Raw genomic sequence first — 22,113 nt, 5'->3', positions numbered from 1 at the left:
TGTTGCATGTTAACATGCGTCCTGCTGTAGGATCAAATCCCCAATAAGCATGTGGTATTATAACTTGACCACGTGACCACGATGCATGCGTGTTAACCATAGGACGCCTACGCGCATACTGAAATTGAACCGAGTTACTCGTTCTATCTCAGTTTGCGAACCACCATATCATTATCTCTCTCACTCTCGTCAACACGCGAGAGAGCGAAGGGGGAAGTATCTCACCGCTCGCGCTCGAAAGAGCAGCTCCGACTTCGGTCCCTTTGACCCGGAAAAAATTCCGACAATGTTCGGAAGCGTTCAAAGCTGGCCAAGTCGACTGAATTATTCCCACTTTACCTCCCGTTCTCGGTAGCCTCGGACAACTTCCGAAAGATTTTAGAGCAGGCAGAACCGAGCTCGACCGAAGTAACCCACTACATTCTCCGTCCTTAGCCAACCTTGGCCAACTTCCAGAGAGTGTTGTGCAGGCATAATACTGCGATGAAGTGAAAATGGACGTGATATACACAAGGGTGTGAGCAATTATAAATTATTATTATTAGCAACTCAGTGAACATATTTCCTGACGCTCGTGACGTCACACAAAAGCGACAAAGTTATTTGGCCTTTATATAGATGTTGTTTATTAAATTTATTTTATATACAAATACATTATACATACATACATATACAATATATGTATATATACATATATTAAAGTTTGATCAGATAACCCTTTTTACTTTTACTAAATTTCCGTAGGTCAGAACTTTTGTCCGGACTTTACAGTTGTGTGATCTCATAAACTTAATTATTTTAATCAGAGTAACTATCAAGTTAATTTAAACAAAACAAAAGTTTTGATCGAAATTGGATGATGTCATATTTTACAGAAGTGTTATTATAATTGCACAGATGTCGGTCAGGTGTTGAGAGCCGCTGGCCGATCGCCTCCCCTCCCCCCGCCGCACACCCCCCTTCCGCCGAGCCGCTTGCGTCCCGCTCGCCCCGCACCGCGCTCCGCTCGCCTTGGCCTATAGCCGCGCGCCTCTCATTGCCAAGTTCAATGCCAAGGTCACCTCTCACTGCGATTGCGCGCGTCGCATTGCAGAACGACGGCGGGAGACCGCATATTGGAAAATACACCTTATAGCATTATGTCCATAAAGTAGTTTTTCGTTTGATGAGTTTTGCCTCGCCGCGTTAACCCGCTCGGCGCGACTATTTGTTCTAGCATTTTTTAACATTTAATTGTTGCGCTGAAATTTTGTTTTTGTTTGGGAATTATTATACGATGTGTATGTTAATACTAAATTTGAATACTCATTTCCCATTAACGCGTATAGAAAATAAATAAAAATTGCTTTTCGTATTATTTTTCTTTCAAAAATGGTATAGCATATTTTGTAATGTATCTAAATTATGCATAAATTGATTTTATTTTGAGATCAAGATTGCTTAGATAGGCATGGTAACACTTATAGAAGGTAAAGATGCGAATCAAATAGTGATGGATTCCAATAAGAATTTAATTGTATATACACTATTTGCTCCAAGAAGGACGGCCAACATGTACAATACTATAACGATCACGTGAACCTCATTGGACATTGTAGCAGTTACCAGAGTCCAGTGCCGTAGCTAGGGGAGGGATCCACCCTAGGCAACACTTGCTTTTGTTACTCAGGTTTTAAAATGATGTTTTTGCTTCCAAGTAAAGAAAAGCCAGTATTTTTTAGTGTAATGCAATATAGTTTCACAAAATAGTTATAGTTTCACAAAAATGAAATATTAATTTAGGCTGGTAGTCACTAACGAGAGTTACATAATTAGTTCGTAACATTTTATGTTCAGTTTTTTAATAACAAGCAATTATTGTTTTTTTAATAGAATATTATTTTTACTTGATTTATTTAGTCACAAAATGTCATAATAAATGTCACAGCTCATTTAGCCGTTTAAAGGCCTATAAAATAGACATTTAAAAATATAAAATAGCAGGCGGTCTACCCTGGTTGACTTACAAAGTATGCGTGGTGTGTTTTTAATTTTTTTTTTAGTTGGTGTGTTTGAGAGGCGACAAATTCAGAAACCCTGAGTGGCACAAGCTCCAGCTACGCCACTGATTTTTACTAGAGATTCCAACTCGAATATTTAAATATATTCGGGCTTATTATAATATGCATTAATCGAATTTTTAGCTAGCTATTCGAATAATATAAATTTTAATTTTTCATAAAATACAAGTTATGGTTAAATTTAAAGAAGTTAAAATATATAATGGGTGAAAAAAGCATTTGCTTATTTTAAATACTTACACAAGATAATTTATTGGTAATTCTAGTTCGTTTATCTAGATTTAAATTTTTAGTTTTAATACTTAATAAACCGGTATAATATTTTAGACATTGTATTTGATTAATATGGCTATAACAATCTAACTTATTGCTTATTATTACAATATATCAAATTATGATGCGACTTATGCAAATAAACAATAATTATTATTGCTTGATTTTAAAACTTAATATAGATGATTTGACGCGCAAGAAATTAAAAGTGAAATCGATAATTGTGCAGAAAAATTTAAAAACTACCTTTTCAGAAAAAAATATGACACGTGTAAATCGTTCTTTCTTATATTTGCGGCAAAAAGCTTGTTGTTATTTTTGTTTTATATCTCAAAATTTATCGTTTAAAATTAAAATGCAAGTATATTGTTCCTGAACGTGTTCGTTCGTAGGGTGGGTTACCGATCGAATTACCGGCCGCCGGTCGCGAGAGGGTTAAAATGCCTTTTCCACGTTCGTAGCTCGAATCGTCTGAAACGCCATTCGCGATCCGCACTCCGCCGGCGCAGAGCTTCTGCGACCCCCGGACGGAGGCTTCGCTCGTTACATAATATCATCCATCAACAAACCGTAAATCGCGACGTGCGCTATCTGTTTATATTTTCGCTGCCGCTTCCGGTAACAACGCGTCTATTTTCGACCATGTTCGTTAATTTTTGAAACGCGACGCAAAAAAGCGCGTTCGCAAACACACTGTGAAAATGCATCACCGAACGCCGCAAAAAAGCCGACGACACGTAAGTCTTGTCAAACTATCGTTTTGCGTAAATCGCCACTTTTTTACTCACCTTCGCCATCGATTCGACCGCGTACGCTTTCTGGAAGCCGACGAGGAAAATCGACGCTTCAGCTGATCGACAGCGGCCATTTTTTGCGCGTCCGCTCCGAGATGCAGAAATGACGCAATCGAACCTCATTTTTTTATTGCAAACTATTGGCCACAACTCCCAATTTTTATTATGAACTTTCGGCCATGACGGTCGATAATCGCGACCTTGATCGAATTCAGTTTAACGAGATTCCTCTTTCGTTGCAATCGGTCCTCGCACTAATAAATCCGGTCTCAGAGCAATAAAAAATGCGTTACGTAACGATGGAATAATACCGAACTTAACTACGAGCAGGTTGTTACGGTCTTTTTTTCGGATGCATTTTTGTTACTCTACGCTTGACGACCATTTTATGTAACGATCGCGCTCTATTAATTAAATTGCCATTGATCCGTCCGCGAGCGAGATTAGCCACTCCAGGTGACGAGCGATAAGATCGCGAAGGCGATTTTCCGCGCTTGTAATTTTAATTTTAATAATCGGTCGCCATGTTGAAAATTGACGCATGTCGTAGAAAAGTCGCGTTAAGGCCAATTTATATACGGTAACTATTATACTAAAGCCACGACGTAGTAATTTCAAATTGTATTACGATCAATAATGCTTTAAAATATAATACAACATGGCGGACGTTTCGCATAGCGTAATTATTAAGTAAACATATGGAAGTTTGGTCATAACAACTTTGTTTTCGAGCAGTGGCTTATTAACTTATCTGAATTACGATATCTATTGTTTTATATGTAGGGTTGCCATAGTATCCCTTTTAAAGATATTATTTTTTTTTATTTTCTGAACTAACAATTTCACTGCATATATTTGTATATAAATACCGCAAAAACTATTATATTTATTTAAAAATCGCTTATAATATAATGATGTATGATTTTTTTTAATTACGGACATTTTGAAACAAAATGGCGGATCACGTTGGCTAACGAACTTATTTACAAGGTCAAATTTTCAGAAGTTTGATAGAAATCTGAATAATCATGCCCTCAAAAATCCTTTTATCCTGTATTCACATATTTAAATGGTTATATTAAAAAATATTTTTGAATAAGGGTGGTTTCGCAATTTACCTTAGCAGTCAAATTTTTTTTCTTTGATTATGCGACATGAGAAAAACAATTATAATTCGGAAATAATTTTATTGAAATAATTAAAAATACTAATAAAACTTAATTAATTCAACCCCCCTTCCTCTTCATAACCATTATGTAGACAACTCAATATTAATAAATAGCATATTTGTGTTTTCAATAGTAATAATTTATCGGATCAATTTTACTTCAGTTATGATTACGTGTAACTTCCCAGTCGACATTTATAGACTCAACTCTAAAAATATATCAATCAATATGTTTTGTAGTTCTGATTCTACAGCAGTTATCGCGTCCACAAAAAACATTGTATCTCATAAAGATTTTTACTAAGGGTGCTTTTGGGATGGAACCTTCTGAAATATAATTAAAAAAAACAGCTTTGAAGGTTATTACACAAATTTTGTCTTTTTATTTGTATTTTTTAAGGACAAGCTTCTTAAATGGTGAAAGGCATATAGAAGTTTCTGAAATCCTGGTTTAATATGAATTATTAAAAATGGTGTTAAAAATTAATAATACTACACATATTATAAAACTATGACGTGAACTTCTGGCTTATAGCAATACCACTGAACTATGAAATTTAAATAAACGTTAGTCGAATCAATTTTTTATTGGGCGTGTCTGAAAATGACATGAATGATTATTATGGAAACACACTTTTTCATCCGACAGTTTGATAATTAACAAAACATATTGATTGAGAGCGCTTTAGAATTGAGTCTATAAATGTCAACTGGAAAGTTACATGTAACCGTAACTAAAGCTTAATTTTAAACTCATTATTGAAAGGCTGCTTTATAGAACTCATCTGATAAATGATTACTATTGAAAACATGCTATTGCTTAATTTTGACTGCGGGGGGAGGTTATTATTAATTTATTAAATTATTTAAAAAATATAAGTATCCCATAAATAAAACTTACGTAGATTTAAAATAAATACTACACATTGTCGAGGTTTTCATTTCACATATTCTAAAAAACTGAAGTTTATTTTAATATTATTGCGGTACTCTCCTTATAAAAAGTGATAATTAAAGTGATTGCGATACTCTCATAATAAAAAAGTGTTTATCTGCATATGTATATCTATATGATTTGAGAAAAACCAGCCGATTGTGATGTTGAATATTTCGACATTGATGGACCTGCCATGATCACAAATTCGCAATTATTCTGAAGTAGTTTTAAATCCGTGATCATAATAGGTACATTACTGTCAAAATATCAAACATTAAGTCTCAATCAAATTGAAACATTATATGGGATATAACTATCTTTGAGAATCCGTTTATTTGGATTTCCATCAAACTTTTAATGAGAATTGACATTTTAATTTATCTCAACATAGTTTGTTAGCCATTCTGTTCTACCATATTGATAAAAAAAATATGGCTATAAAAATAATAGCTCCGTTGATACAATTAAAAAAGTAGAATTTTTAAATGGTATTTAAAAATTATAAAATTGGCTAGTGTCAGCGATTTTTTAGTTTTAATTCTATATATGAAAGTTTTACGATTTTTTTTAATTTATACATGTATAAATTATTATATATGCAAGGTAAATAAAATTGAAATTGAAATGCTGGTCAGTGATATTGTCGGTAAAAATAAGTAAAATATATATCTAAGAAAGATAAAATATAAAAATACCCTATGAATTAAACAATAAATATTAATATTTACCCAATCAATAAAATTCCTAAAATGTAAAATTCTCGAAATGCTTTATTTTATTATGATGACGAAGATATTTTTAATGTTTTGCATATAAAAAGCTCTTTTTATCTATTAACACCGTTTTTATTAAAAATAATAGTATAATAAAAAACGTTTTTTTAATGTTTAATTAATTAAAATAAATTATTATAGGCTATTTTTTTAGTAAAAAACTGTACTTGCTTTCCTAATTTAGTTGTGCTTGTTTTTTAAAAATATTTTATGGTATGAGATTAAAAAAAAAAAATTAAAAAAAATAATGATATTTAACCCAAATCAAGCAGTAAATCATGAACGTTTATTAAAACTAGACGTTGATTTTAACTTCATTTATGTTTCATGATTTAAAACATTCGACTTCAAATGTGTTTGAGAATAAGTATCAGAACCAATTAATTGCATGGGTCTAGTCACCGTCAATGTCGGGTACTATTACAAACTATTACTTTTATGTTTTTAAAAGATAGGCAGAAGCTACATTTGCCTAACGATTTTTTCCATTCATTAAAGTTATGAATATGACGTATTTTAAAAATGTTTTGTTTATTAATGTAGTAGTGATTTTTTATTAAATCTTTCGTCACAAAACAGTTAAAATACAGTTTTTTATTGTAACAAAAAATATTTGGTCTCTTATTTTTAAATGAATTTCTTCTAATATGAAACACAAATTGTGTTTGTATGTATTTTATTTGAAGACTTTCATGCCGCTCTCTTCATTATATTGATTTTTAGCTATGTTTTAATATAGTATAACATCAACTATTTCCCCTATCGGTTAAACGCGAGAAATCAGAGGAAGACCAGACGTTTATTAACATATTTCAAGGAACAAACCAACAAAATTATGTTTTGAGAAAATTTATTTCAAAAGTGCCAAAAGCCAACTAAGCGCATGGGCTTAGTCACTGTCGACATGACAGTGACCTATCCTAGAAAGTGGGTGCATTTGAAGGCAATGTTCCGCTCCTTTTATTATTTGTGTAATATGTATAAAAAAAAAGCTAAAGGAACTTTCTATACATCAATATATAGTTACATCTCAAGCAAATGTAGTTTAGTTCAGATTCATTATTTGAGGTCGATTTTTTTTTTTTTTTATAAATATATACTTACTATGATTTTTTCCAGAATTGAGCCGCTCAAGGAGAATTTTTCCCTTTCGGCTGGCCTGAGTATATGTATCATAAATTTAATTATTTACACCCATAAGTAGAGTTAGACAATTCACACTTATGTTCATGGATAAGTGTATATTTAAACGTATATCAGGCTTCTAAGTGGCGCCGGGCGAAGCCAAGTGACATAGCTAGTACTAAACTATGTTACTTATTACTTTTCGTCTGCCAAATATAAGAGTCGTAATTTAAATTACGTAGTTTTGTATTAAAAAATTGAATTAGAATCTGTGTGTATACAAAAAACATGTAACCTGTCGATTATTCGATCTCCCGAGATAACCAATTTGCATACACGTTATGTAGTAGAATGTAATATGTCGGGAGTTTGCGCGCGCTGCAGCTCAACTGCAGTTGTCCCATGCCCTTGCGGAAGGTCAAAGGTAGCACAGGTCGAACTCCAAGGACGTTCTTCCCGGCAGCCTGTCCGCATCCACCGTCCGGTTCGGAGGTTTCGCGATATCCGCTGAAAATCTGAACCGTATCAGATTACTATCGTCAGCACCAGTCCGGTCGGTGTCCGATTCTAATGGCTAAGTACTGCGATCATCATTGTCATCCATCACATCGTGTAACAGGCGACCTTCGCACGATGTAATTTGAAGCCTCACCTTCATCAGCTAATAATTATTATTGTATGAATACATACACATATATGTACATACTGTAGTCGTATGTATCATTGTCATTTGTGCATAGTAACCGGATATGTGTGTGTACGACGATTTGTATTTATGGACCTTCGGAAAATGTGCTCCATTTGTTTTAATATACATTCGGCAATGGTCCGTGAGTGTAAAGCCTTTGATCCAACCCGATTAGACATACATTAGGTTACAATACTTGTGTAACATTTACAGAATCGTAATTTTCTTTCTTTTCAACTCTTAATATAATAATTTATAATTGAACTCAACTGTGCCCATTACAGTTCCATAATCTGATTTGAAAACATATTGCTTAAAATCAGATATATCTAAAATTTGTACGTAGGTTAAGGGCCGGTTATTAGAATTGGCTAACATTGATTTATATATATATATTTAGATAGATTAAGTATTTAATAGCCATCTGTAGTATTCGACCAGCTCAAATTGTGGGGGCGCTTAAATATTACAAAAGAGCCAAGGGACAGCCAGATCATTAAATTAGAATGCCAAACATTTATCTGATCCGACTTCGGAGCTAAATCAAATTTTAATGTAACTACTGAATTTTAATAATTCGGACAAAATGTCTGAAATTCAGACGTTTTGAAAACTCAGATATATGGTTAATTTATTATTTTATGCTAGTTTTAGTTTTAGTTAATAATTATTAAACATTTTTTCTACTAACGTATGTGATCATTCCATTCAACTATTGCTATTATGTACTCAACTAAAACTCAACTAAAAGTTTGTACTTATGCTTGCTCTATTTTATCTAATTAAGAAAATCGCAAATTAAAATAATATCATGCAGATAACAGTATATCATAAACTAGAAAAAAAAATACCTGAAAATCAGGTTGTCATTTTTTATAAAAATACGGTTTTTAAAGCGGCTTAGATTTTTTTAAATTATAAAATATATTTTAAAATCAAAAAGGAACAAAAAATACCTATATAATAAAAAATACATATTTACTATATATGCATATAGATAAATATTTAAAAAAAATAGAACATCTAATACAATTCCATTAGTTTGCCGTTTCTTAAATACCGTTTTTTATGAATTTTGCAAAGTTCAAAAACCGGTATTATTTTTTTAAAATCCGATTTAAATTAATTAAATTAAAATTTATCAGTATCACCTTTGAAATGATTAGAGCATTAAGAATAAAATGATTACATTAAAAAAATAATTAATCTGAAAGGAAATGTTAGAATAAGTATGTATTGTATTGCAGTTTCAATACATAAATTCTTGTATGAAAACAGATTCCATTGATGAATGCATCATATAAATTATTGATTTATTTATTTATTGTAAATATTTCGTTGCAACCAGGTAAACACAATCAACAACTTGGTACTAAAAGTTGAGCCCTGCAATGCGATTTTTTAGTTTTTATATTCATACACTATATTGTCAAATTACGCATTTTTTTTTATATTTACAAAAACTGGAATGTTTTGCATGTGTGTTACACCCGACCAAGTTTTTATTTTTGCATTATCTTCATTGTTTCGGGATTTCTGATGATTTAATTTTTCAAAAAACTGATTTTTTAAATTTTCTGTTGTGACCAAGGAAACACACACAAATTAAAATAATATCATGCAGATAACAGTATATCATAAACTAGAAAAAAAAATACCTGAAAATCAGGTTGTCATTTTTTATAAAAATACGGTTTTTAAAGCGGCTTAGATTTTTTTAAATTATAAAATATATTTTAAAATCAAAAAGGAACAAAAAATACCTATATAATAAAAAATACATATTTACTATATATGCATATAGATAAATATTTAAAAAAAATAGAACATCTAATACAATTCCATTAGTTTGCCGTTTCTTAAATACCGTTTTTTATGAATTTTGCAAAGTTCAAAAACCGGTATTATTTTTTTAAAATCCGATTTAAATTAATTAAATTAAAATTTATCAGTATCACCTTTGAAATGATTAGAGCATTAAGAATAAAATGATTACATTAAAAAAATAATTAATCTGAAAGGAAATGTTAGAATAAGTATGTATTGTATTGCAGTTTCAATACATAAATTCTTGTATGAAAACAGATTCCATTGATGAATGCATCATATAAATTATTGATTTATTTATTTATTGTAAATATTTCGTTGCAACCAGGTAAACACAATCAACAACTTGGTACTAAAAGTTGAGCCCTGCAATGCGATTTTTTAGTTTTTATATTCATACACTATATTGTCAAATTACGCATTTTTTTTTATATTTACAAAAACTGGAATGTTTTGCATGTGTGTTACACCCGACCAAGTTTTTATTTTTGCATTATCTTCATTGTTTCGGGATTTCTGATGATTTAATTTTTCAAAATACTGATTTTTTAAATTTTCTGTTGTGACCAAGGAAACACACACAAATTAAAATAATATCATGCAGATAACAGTATATCATAAACTAGAAAAAAAAATACCTGAAAATCAGGTTGTCATTTTTTATAAAAATACGGTTTTTAAAGCGGCTTAGATTTTTTTAAATTATAAAATATATTTTAAAATCAAAAAGGAACAAAAAATACCTATATAATAAAAAATACATATTTACTATATATGCATATAGATAAATATTTAAAAAAAATAGAACATCTAATACAATTCCATTAGTTTGCCGTTTCTTAAATACCGTTTTTTATGAATTTTGCAAAGTTCAAAAACCGGTATTATTTTTTTAAAATCCGATTTAAATTAATTAAATTAAAATTTATCAGTATCACCTTTGAAATGATTAGAGCATTAAGAATAAAATGATTACATTAAAAAAATAATTAATCTGAAAGGAAATGTTAGAATAAGTATGTATTGTATTGCAGTTTCAATACATAAATTCTTGTATGAAAACAGATTCCATTGATGAATGCATAATATAAATTATTGATTTATTTATTTATTGTAAATATTTCGTTGCAACCAGGTAAACACAATCAACAACTTGGTACTAAAAGTTGAGCCCTGCAATGCGATTTTTTAGTTTTTATATTCATACACTATATTGTCAAATTACGCATTTTTTTTTATATTTACAAAAACTGGAATGTTTTGCATGTGTGTTACACCCGACCAAGTTTTTATTTTTGCATTATCTTCATTGTTTCGGGATTTCTGATGATTTAATTTTTCAAAAAACTGATTTTTTAAATTTTCTGTTGTGACCAAGGAAACACAATCAATAACTATTAATTAAGTAGTGAGAGACAAAGCTGTAATCAAAATCTATAAGTCAGTAACATATATTTAAATAAGTATAAACTATTATTACAGCTAACAATTAATAAATATTGCTGTACTCAATTTTATTTTAATTATTTATATTTATATAGAGATATTCCTCCGTGATATTAGGAATCTATAAAAACTAATCTGTGATAGTCTATCTGGAATTATAATTAAATAAAACCAGTAATTCCCATCTCCTAAAAATCATTCAGTGGCCATTTTCTGGCTATAAATTTTATAGTGGTTATGAGTTATTTTAGCTTATATTATATAGTGCTATGTAAATTTTTGTTTATTTTTTTATATATTTTGTGAATATTATATATTATATATAGAAATGTTTTAAAAACGATCACTATTCCCATCGATGAAATAAAATTGTCGATTCAAGAGACGATGCAATTTAAAAGATAATGTGCATAGAAGACGCCACTTGTTATTTAGTTCAAATTATAAACCCCCTGAATTCAATTGGATTACCACAACGCAAAGTAACCCTCGTGTTGACTTATTACTTTAAAGTACTGCGATGTAAATCCCATTTACATTTTTAAAACAGGTGATTGATAAGTCAATAGTGCATTTCAGGATAGATGTGTTAATTCATATAAGCTATTTTTATTTGGAATATAATAAACATATCTTATATATTTTTTTATCCGCTAAAGTATGTATAATAGAAATAATAATGTATCATATAAACATATACCGATTTTAGAACATATTATTTTACTTAATTTACAAGATATTTGACGAATAAGTGGATCAACAGAGCACAAACTAACCTTCAACGTTGATAGCACTATTATGCTGCTGACGAATTAAAATCTACCAAAATATAGTAATTGGTCTGTTTCTTTCCACTTTAATCTTTAATTTACAATTCCCTTACAATGATTATAAATTAGTCATAATTACAGTATTGACAATTTCATCATAACAGGAATTCATTTAAGATATGAATATTTTTCTAATGGAGCATCAGAAACACATATGCGCAGTCAGATTGTACGAAAGATAGTGAATTAAAACCATTTTATTATATAATGTAATAACATATACAATATATGATAGAAATGTTTCAAAGATATTGAGTTAAAAAATAGTTAATATTGCAGAGTTTTGACCTAGTTCACTTGAGGAAAATTTGTGCATTTTGCAGTCGGAAATTTTGGCAGCAAACCAACCGACCATCAGAGATTTCTTTTGCACAATTCCTGAATAATTCCGGGAAATGTAAAATGTGATTTCCTCGAATGAATTTTATTTTTCCTAAAATTAAATTCATTCGAGAATGAAAAATTAACCGTGTTAAATATTTTTTTTGTTAGTTTTTCTGTAATTTATAATGAAAAACATTTCCCCTGCATAAGCATACATACTTAAATATTCATAAACGTGTGTCAAGTGCATCGCGTTATCGCCTTACTGCCATTTTGTATGCACTCTTCAAGATAAGCTCTTAGCAGTGTCTCGTAAGATTATATAGACGTTCGTTCGGTTATGGAATAACATCACCACCTGATATAAGGTTCTCAACCATGTCTTTTAGTCATATTTTACAACTAGTATAGTCTACGGATAACCAAAAATTTACTATACCATAATTTCCCTACAAACTCGTGTTCGAGATAATGATGTCATGTTTACGTTCTTTCACTACATAATTATGTACTTCATTCCGAACGTGTACGAATATGAACAAATACAGATCGTCTAGATTTTTATTATATTGTGTACTATTGTAGATACGATCCACCATCGTTATCTAAGCTTAGTCACGTCAAAAAGCGAAACTCTCCGAGGTCAAGCGCCTTAAACAAAAACAAATATTTTCGCTTCGTATATTTAAGTTTCGTTCCTCGTTTTTAAAAATGCGCTTCTTTGATATTTTTTCAATGCACGAGACGATTATAGATAGGACCATGTGACGCATGCACATCCTACTCTGCTTGAAAAATTGTACCGTTGCCAATGAACGTCGACAAGAGAAGATTGTCAAACGAAAAACTCATATATTATAAACGCGTGTTTACGTAAACAATTTTCAATATATAATATATATTATGCTTCAGTTTATATACAGAAAAAATCCAATTGCGTCCGTTTTCCGTTGCGCAACCTTAATTAAACCGCTCGATTGAAAATTTAACGCGTTGCTAACTGCCGTAACAAAATCGATTATGCCTACATCGTTGTGGTGAAATTTGAGGAAAATTTGCTTTTTCATACGATTTCGCTGGATAAATTAAAGTCGTTAGTCATGGCGTGGGCTTTGATTGAAGTAATATAGAATCATTATAATAATAACGAATAATAATAAAATATTTTCTGAGAATTGAGCTCACCACATTGAAATATAAAATATGCCAATAATGTATACTATGAAGTAATGACTAAACAATTATTTCCCAGTAAAAATCCCGGACTTATTTTGTTTAACTTGTGAGTATTATTTTTACGCTATGAGGTTGATTAAAATAGATGCACATCTAAATAAAAGTTACAAAATACTCACCGAAAACTAAAGAACACGATGTCTTCCGCCAATCGGCGCCTCACCGATCGGCGTGTAATTAATTATAAACGTAAACATTTAATCATCTGCAGTGGCTAACCTGTGTCTCGCTGCCAATCCATTACCACACATTTGTCAAAGTGGTAGTACCAACATGACACAAATTAAGTGAAAATCAAAATTTCCGATGCATATTACGCCGCAGAATTGCTGTAGCTCATTGACTTCGTGCAGGTGGCATCGACTACAATCTGTCAACATCAGAAACGAGACTAGTGATGGGACTGCGCCCCGCGACCTATCGTTAGCGCGTCGCAGTTCCAGATGTCACAACACCGCTACAAATTATATATTGGGTGTACACCAAAACGCCTAGAGCACCATTATTACTCTCGCTCGCACCAACTCACTGTGTGCTAAAGCACCATTCTCCCTATCGCTTTCACAAATCACTGCAGACTAGAGCAGCAAAAAAGAGCTTCATTAGAATGATAATTTCTCAGAACTAAGCAATACCAAATTGCTAGGGAGGGAGTACCGAGTATCTGGAGCTGTAGGTTTGCCAACTGTATCAGTTCCCGCGCCATACAAAAATTATCTGCGCCGATGATTAATTTCGTTTTATCCAAATAAATTACTAGCTAAATTACTAAAAATAATCCTGCTGCGTGATTATTAAAAAGTGTATTTTTATATTTTTACATAAATTTGTGAAATTTTAAAATTGCTTTACAGCTAAATGTTAAACATATTTTTTTAAGTAACACTGACTAGATGTGTTTGTTACACATATACATATGTACTTGATATTAGTTAATTAGCCAAGTTCGATTGGCAACCCTTTTGCTAAATTATCAGAATCTACAAAACTTATTATTAAGTTATCTGGAATGATAAATATATCAGAGAAACTTAAGCATAACAATGCTTTGAAATAAATAATATGTGTGAAAATTTGTCAAAAGCGTTTTATGTATTAAACTTATTTGGTAAAAATACGTTATTTTTTTATCTTTTTAAAAAAAGCTTTGAAATGCTTAAGTTATGCTGTTATATATTATTTATATATACATATATCTCTTCTTGCAGAAACTATAAAGCTTAATTTTAATTTTTTTTTAAATACATATTAGCAAAGTTTTAAATTTGCTTTTACCATTTTTTACATCTTTATTAACCGAACATTATTAAAGACAAATATTTAATATAGTTTTCTATCTATAAGTGAACATTTATCTTATCGTAAATGAGTTTTTAATCATGTTTATAAATATTACAGAAGTTTGACATAACAATCATATCAGAAATATAAATTGCCATTTTTTATTGTCTCAGATCAGTAATTTACGGTTTAATTACAATTGCTTTTATTAAAATAAAATATATGGGCGGTTTTGCTTCTGCAATATAAATTACTATTTTTAATAATCCATTGTGGAACTATAAAATATTTTTAACGATTGTATACCGTAAAATAAATTTCTATGAAGTCATTAAAATTATTAATAAAAATAAAAAATATTTTTAGAAGATTTGCTATAAATCTATTTTAGTTTAAAATTAAAAATATATTTAATTTACAATTTTAAAGTAGCGGATCTTTGAATTGATAAAAATGTGTATTTATAAGTCGTTCAGTAAATTTTATTTTATCAAATGACGTGATAAGATACTACAGTATTATTATGTATTATATACAGGGCCGCCGAGAGCGTACCTGGGCCCTGGGAAAATAATGATTCCGGGCCTCATGACAAAAATGACATTTTATATATTTTTAACATCGTAATATAATTTCTTGAATAAATAATAATAGGTACAAGTTAACCCTTTTACAACAATATTACGAGTGGGAATCAAATAAAGCACATCTAAACCGAATTTTGACCAATAGAAGAGCGCAAAAAACAATTATCCCTTCTCAGAAGTCAAAAATCCACGTCAAAAGCAATAAAATCGTGTCAACGCCTTCGCAGTGGGAACGCTCGTTACCGAGCGTTCCCACTGCGACGGCGCCGACACAATTTTATTGCTTTTGACGTGGATTTTTGACTTCTGAGAAATGATAATTGTTTTTCCTCTCTCCTATTGACCAAAATTCGCTTTAAAAATACTTTGATCAGCCCTCCTATATTGAAAGTCAATAGTAATATCGGTTAAGATAGCATATTTTAAAAATATAGTGTAATATCGAAATGAGTTGGTTTAGTTCGTATTTTGGACTTAACATAATGAAAGTTCTAATACTAGTTTTAGAACTTTCATTAGGTTAGGTTTAGGTTTGAACAGCAAATGGACGTTTCGCAACTGTCAAATTGAGTTTCATAGCCATTTTAAAGCAGCATATTAGCGCCTATCTACTAAATTATATATTCGCTAGTAGAAATATATATCTACTGGTGAAAATGTATTTGGACTTTACTAATGAAAATATAACTTTACCAAAAAATACACATTCTATATAATATAAAACTACAATCTGTCCCTTTGAATACGAATAGAAAGTGGGTGCTTTTGAAGGCAATGTTCCGCTCCTTTTATTTCTTATATAATATGTATAAAAAAGGGCTAAAAAAAGTAATACCTGAAATACATCAGTAAATAGGTACATCTCAAACAACTGTATTTTAGTTGAGATGCATTATTTGAGGTCGGTTTTACTTTTTTTATAAATATTTTTTTGCCATGATGTTGGGAGAAACGACCTCGGAAATTTGTCCCCTATCCCCCCCCCCCCTCTCAGCAGGCCTGATTATACATACACATGTGTGTATATATATAAAAATATTTGTAATGTCTCCTGTCTTGTTGATTATTAATTTTAAAAACAATGTATTTTTTTGCTATTTCATGATGACCACTGTAATTATGTATGGGCTATAAAAAAGTAACTATTCGATGCGTGTATTTTATTGTATAATTTCAATATCCTCCAAGGTCAGTTTAGTTGAGGTAAATACAACGTAATCGGCACGTGTGACCCCTGACATTTGAAAGGGCGCATGCTCGGACCCCAAACCATTCACCCTTATAGGATCCGACGTTCTTTTATATATAATTTTATTATTATTGTGTGCGTATATCGCACTGTGTACTTTTGTGAATATTGATCAATGGTTCATTAAAACGAAACGTCGGTTTTTGATATTGATACAAGCGCTCGCCTCGGGGCGATTTCGTGTTACAAAAACGGATTTGGTTTGAAAGAATAATTTTATTAAATACCCCACCGGGTAGATACAGGCGTTGTTTGTGCTTTGAAGCTGATTTTATAAGAGAAAATTTGTTTAAATTAAGAGTACTGTGTGTATTTTCACGAGGAGAGAAAATCTGAAAATAAAAATTACCGTTGTTTGTTAAATTGGTTTATGGTGCGCGGGATGGAACGGAGTGCATCGCTTCATTTTTAATAAGCAGCTACATTTATTGATTTGTTTTAATATGTTAGCACATACATATAAATATAAGTTGTTAATGTGACCAGATTTTGAAAAAATCAAAGGACACTAAAAATAAAAAATCCCATCTCAGATTTTTTTTATTCGAGGTGGATAAATTGCTGCAGATTCTAAAAAAATGTTATTTCAGATATTTTTATTCAAGAAGGACAACATTTTTGAGGAAGAAGTTTAATGTTATTATCTTATCGAAATTTTTAAATTCAGAGTCGGGAAAAATTTCCAACGACTCCATAGCTCTGCTTACAAAGCATTATTTTAGATAAATACAAATTTAGAGAACAAAACTGACTATAGATTTTTCCGGAAATATTCGACCCTCTTCACCAGATGCCCAAAGTGAGTAACTAAATGTGACCTTTGATATCTTTAGACATAGACATCTTATTAAAAATATTTAAAAAAAAACACAATACACACATGTACCTATTACTTATTGATTTACTCACAAGTTTTATCACGATTAAAATATTTTTGGGACATCAATGCCATAAAAAGCTTTCCATGTTTACTTGTTTCAGTATGACTCATGAAACGAACGAGATTTTCCATCGTCAATGCGTGTTATGTAAACGTTCTCGTGAATACGTGACGTGTGAATAATGTTTATTATTCATAAAAAAAACACCGACACGTGCTGAACTGCGCTTTGACAATGCCATGAGATTATAAGCGCTCGTCTCGGATTTTCGCCTATGTTACGAGCAACTTGCAAGCTCAAGGCCTAGTGCTAATGTCCTATCGGCCCCCTCGAACCGGTTTTCTATATAAAACCATTCGAGTTTTTTTAACCACAAATTAATCGTCAGCCCCGCCGCTGCCTGAGCCTTCCACCACCACCACAAAACTCTCATTCACCATTTTGGCATTATTCCTCTTAGAAACCAGAGCACGACCCGCATTAGTGGCTTGTCTTTCTTACAACGCTTATAAGGTCGTTTCTTATCCCAGACGTGTGCTGTAATGGATGTGGGGAACCGTGACCATGAACGCGATTCAATTCGACATTAATCCTTAAGCTTGTGATTACAGTTTCTCGCTGATGCATACAGACACAGGTATCAGAATTGCAATAAGATTATTTTGAAGAAAACCTTCACCCTATAAGAATCATATTTATTTTGTCTAGTCATCATTGACTATTTTCAGACATATTTAGATTATAGATACAGCTATGCTTAGTACTAACATATTTATAATAATAGTAACTATTACAATTAGTGTGGAAAAAAACTGTATTCGTTTCCAAGAATCCATTTTATTATAATTATACTACGAATTGTATCATGTTATCCTTAAGTCACATTACTAGGAATTGTATATGCGACGTTCAAATACAATATAAAGATTAGATCTTCACATCTTTCGCCTATGAACCAAAAACGTATTTAATACGCTACTAAATGCGATTTATTAAAGAACAGGCTCAAAACAATTGAGAGGGCAAGTTAATTTTATTATTCAATACCCTTTTCAATGTATTTGTATTTATTCCGTTGGCTTACGAGTGCAGCGAAATCAAAGTCATTTATTAGGTGGTTAGAAAATAATAGTGCCGATTCCGACAGCGCGCTTGTTGGTCGTTAACCTCATTATTTCTCTTAACTATTATACTTCTAATTTGATATTAACAAGTAACTAAGTCACTAATATTTTAATTCTATATTGTTTATTCTACATACATATATTTAAAAAAAAACAAATATAAAATTAGCCTATATCTTAGCGTAGCGAATTTTTTTTTGTTACTAAAACTTATCTTTGACATTTAAAAAAAGCTAAGGATAATTTTTACATGTATTTTTTAAAAATGCCGTAATTTATATCAGCGTTTAACATTTTTTTTTTTTTTTTATATATTTTTAATCACATTTTTATCAGTTTTTATTAATAGATATTGTTAATAACTTGGCTAAGTTCATTCGCCAACTTGATCCGCTAATAAAATAAAAAGCCTGATTCGTACGTACGTATTGCAAAAAAATATTTTCTAGTCCCCCAACTGCACGCACTCAAATAGCACGTTTCTTATTTACCGTGTTATTGGGGGGTGGGTCTACTGTATATGCATTTTTTGAATATTACATTATATATTTCTAATTAGTTTACCATTAATACTATATTTATAAGCAATGAAATTTGATTTTTTGTATTGCATAATTTTAAACAAATATTTACATCTTTTTTTAAATAAAAATTTAAAACATAATAAATATCTTAATTTTTAAGAACGGTAAGCCGGTTTTTGATTTGTAAAACACCGTTTTTTGGACGAGTTTTTCGAAGCCATAGAATATCAACGAAATAACAAAAATCGCCGAAATCGACTCCTCAAAAGTTGATGATACCGCACTTAAATAGCACGTTCCAATTCACCGTGTTATTGGGGGTCTACTGTATATTGCTTGTAAGTAATCTTTTACCCAATAAATATTTGTGAGCCGATTGGCATTGCAGTGCCTAATATTATTAAAAATAAAATTGTCTTACCTTCATATTATGATTTGTGAATCCTATAACATTATTCACTTTTATATATTCAAAGATTCTCTGCGTCCATGTCTCAATCTTATATGTAATTGTTCTAAGCCGTTTCCGCTTCCGGACGCGCGCTTTTTAAATTGAAACATTATATACTCAATCGTATCGCTTTGTATGAATGGTGTATAATACACGTAAACAAAAGAAATATATTTAATTATAATAATAAAAATAAAAATAAAATTTGCTCCGATTAATTTTCGAGCCACCGTTAAATGCATTCGGTTGTTTCGACCAATGAAAAACAAGCATTCAAATATAAAACAAGATGGCCGACATCACCGTGACAACAGCTTTAAATAATTATTATGTATAAATAAAATTTTGCTATGCGACAGTAATTTTCATTAATTCGCCATTTGACTGAATATAAATTATCGGGTTGCAAATTATCTAGGTGTGTTATACCTATAAAAATTAAATATATACATAATGTGCTGAGGATTAGAAGAATATATTAATTAAATTAGATAAACAATCATAAAACAATCTACGTAATGAAATCTTCAAATTTTGAATTCCCCACGACGGGCCCCGATGCCGAAAGTGAGTTTTTTCTTTTATAATACGTAAACATTATCATTTTTTCCGATTTAATGCACATATACGTTAGATTTGACTGAACTAGGTATGTTTTAAACGTGAACATGTAATATATACTGTTCGAGGTTAATGTCATGTGATTGTGATGCAGTCGGTTATTTAGCTGAAGAATCTTGTTAAACATAAATGTTATACACCTTAATTTTGAACAATAAATTTTATTTGATATTTTTGACATATTTTATGAATGTTTTTTTATTATATAGTTATACATGTACATATATAAAAATATATATTACTGACAGAGATGTATGTGAATTTCTTATAAATTGGCAATTTATTTAATTTAAGAAACTAGCTCTTCAACGCAATTTTTTCATTTTTTTATTTATTTACTACAGTTGTTACGCGTTTCTTATATATATATTTACAAAAACCGGAAATGTAACGCAATCGATCTAATTTTTCTTTATCAAGTCTCTGCTCCCTTTTATACTTTTTGTTATCTTCCATTATAATATGATCTAATGCGTTACAACTAAGTAAACACAATCAACAACCACTAAGTAATGAGACACCAGATTGAAATCCCTTGAGTAAATCAGTGACATATATTTTATTAATTATGAACTATTATTACAGTTAATAAATAATATATGCCAATATACACGATCTATTTCGATCGTGATATTAGTAAAAACTAGAAAAACCTAATCTTCAATGATCACAACAGGGTAAAAACAATCAACAACTATTAATTTAGTACTGAAACACTGAACTAAAATCAACATCTGTACATCAGATATATATTTTTTTAATTTTAAAATTTTGTCACTATGCATTCATAACATATTCATACGTAAGATTAGGAAAATCTAGAAAACCATAATCTATGATGATCAGTCGGAATACATATATAATAATCAGGTATTAGTCATCACTGATCTATCGCGCAGCACACTAGTGTTTTATAAACACGAATGTGCTAATTCTTTTATTGGATTTACTTTTCGAAACACGTATATGTATTATTCATATATTTTTGTTTACTATTCCAGACACTAGATTTTTATTGATACAGGAACATATAAGATTTGATATTTCAATATTTTTTTAGATTATGTTTTAACCTTCAATCCATGATTAACGCTCGCGTGCTGTATATAGCGTTCACGCTCAATTTTGGGCACACGTCTACGAGTTTTCCACTTCAGTTCTTCTACAGTCATTAGAACAAATTGTTTTCGATCTCGCTCGCAGGAAATGTCAGATTATTCCCTCGGTTTCTCGTCTCGCAGACAATAGACTTGTAGAATTTGCCAACGCTTACTGTCGGTAGCCATGTTGTTGCCACCGGCGCGTCTGCTACTACACTCCGGCGGGTTTCCCTCTCCTGTTTTTTTTTTCGTTGTTGCAAATCTCGTTCAGCACACATTGCTATAAACAGGAGAGTTCAACGCTGCACACTATAAATTATTACAGTCCATCACGAAGCTAACGGAAAGATCGCCATTAAATCAAACTATCACGCGTGATAATCTCACTGGAAAGAAGCTATTCATTTTTTCTATTTCAATTTATGTGCTATGCAATCGTGACTATCTGTATTGTATTAAATTTACGTTTATAAAACGAACGGAAGCTGAAATTCCGCATCCGCGTCCAACTAAATGGACTAAAAAAACTATTTTCGCATGTGTGTCGCCACACAATGTGCGAAACGCGATTTAATTTTGCATCACTAATGACGAAAGCGTGTTTACACAATTGCTGAAATAATTCCGTATCACTTATTCACCCACTGAAGTTTCAACCGTGACGTTTGGGCCTGATTCACGCTTCAAAGTCAATGTCAATTCATCGATCGGCAAACTGTCGTAACAACAAAATCTCGCGATTGTGCAACGTCGGAGATAAATCCGAAATACGTCACGAACTATGACGTACGTGTTGACGACGCCTGATGCAGCT

The 22,113-nt window shown here is 31.0% G+C and overlaps 1 long non-coding RNA gene across 1 annotated transcript in view; it reads left to right on the top strand.

The window, feature by feature from the left end:
* The first annotated feature begins 2,029 nt into the window (after positions 1 to 2,029).
* LOC148233343 (uncharacterized) overlaps positions 2,030 to 22,113 on the top strand; it is a 72,303-nt gene continuing 52,219 nt past the window's right edge. Inside the window, exon 1 of the long non-coding RNA XR_015810334.1 lies at positions 2,030 to 3,070. This is a non-coding gene — a long non-coding RNA (uncharacterized LOC148233343). The remainder of the gene's footprint in view (positions 3,071 to 22,113) is intronic.

The sequence above is a fragment of the Plectrocnemia conspersa genome, unplaced genomic scaffold (genome assembly GCF_051122295.1).
Source record: "Plectrocnemia conspersa isolate PC_06_02 unplaced genomic scaffold, ASM5112229v1 ptg000008l, whole genome shotgun sequence".
Classification (NCBI taxonomy): Eukaryota; Metazoa; Arthropoda; class Insecta; order Trichoptera; family Polycentropodidae; genus Plectrocnemia; species Plectrocnemia conspersa.
This window is presented reverse-complemented; position numbering and strand designations above follow the sequence as displayed.